Raw genomic sequence first — 6000 nt, 5'->3', positions numbered from 1 at the left:
TTTGCAGTTTCACTTTAAGTTATCCCAAAGGAGTATATTTCCGAAGAACTTTGGGGAATTTTCGTCTCCGTTGTGAAAGCCGATAGCAAATCATTTCTGCTAGGCTGCTCAAACCTCTTTGGGTTTTTTTTGTAGATGAATGCCTTGTTTGGATATAACATACCACAAGGAGGTTAACGCCATTACTGAATATCGTAGCCGTGTCAGAGGTTTTACAAGGGCCTCATTTATCTTAATCAAGTTCGAGTGCAACGTAGAGCAGATTGTTGCTATTGAACTGATGTTTGACGTTGTTATATTCCAATTACAGGAGGTCGTTTTGTATGTCACGGTCACAAGAGCCTTAAATAAGCCATTAACAGAGGTGAAAAATTACTTGAATACCATCATTAGATCATTTATTCTTATGCACTTCATGGAGAAAATGATTCAGGCACCTCATTTGTTCAGCTGTATGTGGTTCTTCATGACAATGACTTGTGCACAAAACCTGCTCCATGAAGATGTAGGTTTTGCATCTGTTGGAGTCAAAGATCACCTGCTATAGAGCTCAAACACCATTGGGATGAATGTAACCTCACCCCAGGCCTCCTCACTTTACCTTAATCAGTACCTGACTACTGTAACCTCTACCAACACCCTTGTGGCTGAATGAATCTCCACAAAATCTAGATCATCATCTTCACAGGAATTACTGCTTTGGGCTGGAAAAATTCACACCTGGTCCTGGATGTTCGTCGAGTTCCTCAGAGGTGAACATTTCGCCACTGGTGACTGTATTAGGATGGTTCAGGCATGCTGACAAATCTTTCTGTGCCGAATCTTTCCGGGTGTTAGTTAACTCTGGGATAAGTCTATAAATGTGGCAGGAGAGGACATCTAAAAATAAATGCACTTGAAATTCGTTCTTTTATTTTATAACCTCAAAAATCCATGTAGTGGAAGATCTCATGCTATAGAGCTCCAACTCTATTGGATATCTTTGGGGTGAATTAGACTGCTGACTTCACCCCCAGGCCTCCCCATTCTATACCAGTGCCTGATTTTACTAATTGCCTTGTAGCTGAACGAGCACAAATCTCTGCAAGACCATTCCTTTATACAGAATCCCTCCAGATCCTTTAAAAGTCCAACCTGGAGAACTCTTATTATACGGATATAAGTATACATTTGCCAAGCGAAAGCTAGGATTTGTCAAATTATTTAAAAAAAAAGTAATTAAATACAATAAATAAAAGAGCTTTTTTTTCGCAACATCTATTCTCATCATACAGCATCTGATCCTAGGCATGTCGAAAGTATCCATAATGCATACGGAGGAGATTCATAATGCATGAACTCCCTTACTTCGTCCTGACATGAGCGCATGGAGGAATGGAGCAGTGGGATTGCTTCTCTCTCTCTCTGCCACAAAAAAGGGCTACATTTATCGACGAGACAAACATTAAAGCTACAGCAGGTGTCCTCTGGCACTGTGACAAACGAATCACTTTGAATGCTCCTCAATCGATCCATCCGTCAAATAGGCCCCTCGTTGACCATCAATATCAGATGGAATCCTTTTTTTTTCCCTCTCCTGGGTCACATGGCAGAAAACGAGAAGAGGCAGAAGAGGTTTGTTCTCTGGTGACGTCGGAGTGAGGTGTTTTGATGGTGGTTCAGGGATGTATGTTATACGGTGGGTTGATGCTCGAGATGATCTGAAAGCGATGAGAATTCCCCAGTGTAAGCAAAAAGACAGACAAGTGCAGTCTATAAAGAGCTGAAACACACATCGGAGCTCAAGTATATGGGAAGCAGAAATGTGTGTGTGGTCACGCCAGGCTAGGTGAAATAATATAAGTGAGGTAAGAGCTTGCCACGTCGATATCCTCTTTCTGTCAGCATCGATCGAGATTTGTATAACGAGCAGCAGGAGATGCCCTGTATGAATCTTTGACTCTGTGGTCCAGGAAGAGCTCAGGGAAGGTGCACGAAAAAAAAAAAAACGAGCAGCAGAAACGACACAAAGGCATCTTTAACACCTGGAGGGCTCCTGTCGTTACATCTCGAATAGACAGGACCCTGGTCAATGATTATAAGCGTCCATGGGGGGAAAAAAAACCTCCCCTACTGATGTAAATGACTATTGACAGTGTGCTGTTTCAAGTGGTTTTGTAAGGCTTTGTGAGGTGTAGTGCAGTGAATTCTGTGTGTCGAGAGAGCAAGAGATCAAGAAAAGCCCATTTCTCTATTTAGCTTGTCTAAGTGTCTCAGTAGGATGACTTGAATGAAGGGGAGAACTTTTCTTCTCACCTTGAATAAATACGATCTACTTTTCAAGCCAGATGTGGTTCAAACTATTATGACTGACCTGTTCCAGCATGACAATGGCCTTGTGAACAAAGCCAGCTTTATGAAGATGTGCTTTACATGGGTTGGAGTGCTTTACAAGATCTCCTGCTAAAGATCTAAAACCTAAAATTGACTTTAATAACACCCTTGTGGCTGAATGAGCAAATTTTCATAAAACTAGTGGAACATCTTCCCAGAAGAGTGGATGATATCTGACGTGTTGGAGTTCTCATTTAAAAACCACTGGCTGATAAGGATGGTTCCGCACAAACAGCCAAAAAGATTAATAAGATCATGGTGGATGGTTACCTTCAAGAACCGTGAAGATGGATTTGGATTGTAATTAATATAAGCAGTTCTACTACGATGGGTTTAGACTTCAATTGAGACGAACACTTTTGCACTGAAGCGTTGATCAGTGAATGGCTGAAACCATCAACAATGAAATGAACCATAATAAATGAATACCAGGGGTTGAGGATAAGGTTTCCTTTTGGTTCAGACAGATGAAGTCTCAGGAAGTTTTTCCTTCACTAACGTCATCTCTGGTTTGTTCATTAAAGGTAAACTTTCATTTACATCATTTACATTTATGACATTTGGCAAATTCTCTTATTACAGAGTGACTTACAACTGAACAGTTAAGGGTTAAGGGCCTTGCTCAAGGGCCCAGCAGTGGAGGCTTGGTGGTGCTGGGACTTGAACTTGTGGCCTTCCGATCCAAAGTCCAACCACTGAGCTACATTTATATTTCTGGCTTTTGGCAGACGCCTTTATCGACTGCTGTTTTATTTGTACACCTGAGGAACTATGGGGTTAAGGGTCTTGCCCAAGGGCCCAGCAGGGGCAGCTCGGTGGTGCTGGGATTTGAACTCATGAACTCCTGGATCTCAAGTCCATCTTACAGGAACTAATTCCACGAATTTAAAATAAATATTTGCAATCTATTCATTTCTAGATAATGTCAAATGGTTGGCAGTTTGAACACTGTGTGTACCTTTAAAAATGTCCACAGTATCGGTCTGGTTTTAATGGCTAATTCAATACCAGTATGCATATGAATAGCCACTTAATAAATATATAACACACACACACACACACACACACACACACACACACACACATTACAGAGCAAAGCCACATATCCTCTATGAATAGGACGACTGAACGAATGTTGTCTGCTCTCTCCTTCTCTGCCTGGTACTGAGTTGATTCAACTCCTGAAGAGTGTGTTATGTGTGTGCGTGTGTGTATAAGTGTGTGTGTGTGTGTGTGTGTGTGTGTGTGTGTGTGTGTCCAGGGGGCGAGGTGAGGATAGGGCCCCTCACTGTCTTCTTAGACAAGGCTGCTCCCCAGCAGGGCTAACAGGGCGTCTTTGCGCACCGCACATCTGGACGCCGCCACAACAAGTGACCCACTGTGCGCTGCCGTATGAAATCAAACGCACATTCATAACCAGTTCTCTGATTCTCCTCTGTCCCCCCGACAAACTCCCCCTTTCCATCCAAGGGCCAAAATCGCATCCTCGGGGGGTAAGAGAGGATCACGCTATTATCTACTCAGAGTGAAAACACACACACACTCACATGCACGCTGGTGCAAGTCCAGTTGTTTTTTGTGCACATGCCTACTTAAAAAACCGTTTCACAACGATGAGGCTGTTTAAGCGACTCGCACCGAGCTCCGAGTACAATCCCATTTCCTGTTGATGAGATTTCCAGGGCTCCAGTGGTGCGCAGAATCAAGTTCCTTGACCTGAATGTCAAAGACAAAATTAGTCTCCCAAATTAGTTGAAGACATCAGTGGACAGTGAGGAAGTTAATGTCCTTTATTACTGTACTTAAGCAGCTCTTTCACATATCTGTACTTTATTGAAGAGTTTCCATTCGGGGAGACTTTAACTTCTACATTTCAAAGTCAAATTTCTTACTGTTTACTCAACTACATTTTGCGAAATCAGTCGTTGCTTTTTATTTTTGAGTGGATAAAAACTCAGCAAGACACTAATCAGGGCAGAGTGCACTCTTTGTCTCGAACTTGTTTTGATTGGCGCTCGGTGCATCTACTGATCACCAACATACAGTTCAGCATCAGTTTAACAGCAAGCAGAACATTTAGAGAGAAACAAATGATAAAGAAACTCCAGACTTGAACTCGCCACAACACACGTGACCTCGTTTACATGATTTTTTTTTAAGTAGTTGATAAGTAGGGTTTGGGCTCATGATCATTTAATAGAAATCAATCAGTGTTTAAATCATTAATATCATTCTATTAATAGATCAGTGTGCTGAGAGTCACATTCGAATCTTTTCACGTAACCTGAGGTGATTAAGTAAAGAGTCTTGTGATAAAAATGATAACAGGAACATTATAGTTATAATAAATCAGTACTTTAAATACTTAAGTACATTTGAATGTAAACACTTGTGTACTTTAACTCAAGTGAAAGGTAAAAGGGAAACTTTTACTGGAGTCACATTTCACTAAGTGGATCTACTTTAACTCAAATACATGGATTGTGTACGTCATCAATCTTAATTAGTGTGAAACCTGGGCATGAGTCAACACATCACATGTACTTTACAGCAGACTGAAATGATTTCTTCACATATCCCAGTGATGTTAGGAAGCTGGGATTAGAGCCCCAAGAGTTGCAGCTTGACAATACCAGGGCTTGAATTATTCTGATTATACACCCAATGTTTTAACCACTGAGTCCTTAAATCCACATCGTCCTCTTTCTGTTACACATCAGGAGGCGTCAGGGAGGCTAGAGTGTATTAGCTAACCAGAGGTAACATGAAGAGAGAGGAAATCAAGAGAAATGAGTATCATGGACAGCACTGAAGAGATGTTTAGTGATCAGGGGACTCCTGTGGGGAGCTTTGAAGGCCAGCGAAGGAGGCAACATATCTTTGTGTCAGCACCCTTCAGCCAGAAACAGGGAAAGAAAAAAAAACTTGGATTCTTCTAATATACACGGTTTATCCCACTGCCGTTTCGGTGTTGTGGTCATGTTTTCGATGTGTGAACGGATTGTCCTCGTGTTCTACAACTTCTTTAGCTTGCACATGACATTTGTGTGTACCAAAGTGCACATCTGATGTCAATATACACCACATCAACAAAGGTTTGTGGATATCTGAACATTAGATCGGTATGTGCTTCTTTTTGAACATCGCATTCCACATTTAATTCCTATTCACTGTTATAACACTTATTACAGATAAACGATGTTGAGGTGCAGTGATGGTGATCAGATGCAAACTGTAGTCCTGAGTCAGTGTAGCAGACTATTGACTTTAACTACAGTCCAAATCCATCCTCAAAGCTCCTGTGTTAGTCTGTAATTTCTTGGATCCCCAAGATGAGAAACATCCCCAGAGGCACAGAGTCGCCTTAAATCAAAGAAAACAACATCCATAGGCAGGACAGGACGAAGCGGGCAGATCCAAAGAGAGCGGCAGGAACCTTCGGGAGCTTATGGAAACTCCAGATGTTTAGTTAATATATTAAAGTACAACAGGTTCCTCATTTGATCTGCAACCTCAAATCCCAAACAGGCCGAGAAGGTGTTTAAGCTTTAATTATCTTTTTTTCCAATCTAGCTAATAAACTGGTACTTGATATCGTACTGGAGGAGGCTACAAAGTGCGAAACCT

This window comes from Silurus aristotelis (assembly GCF_946808225.1).
Source record: "Silurus aristotelis genome assembly, chromosome: 3".
Classification (NCBI taxonomy): Eukaryota; Metazoa; Chordata; class Actinopteri; order Siluriformes; family Siluridae; genus Silurus; species Silurus aristotelis.
This window is presented reverse-complemented; position numbering follows the sequence as displayed.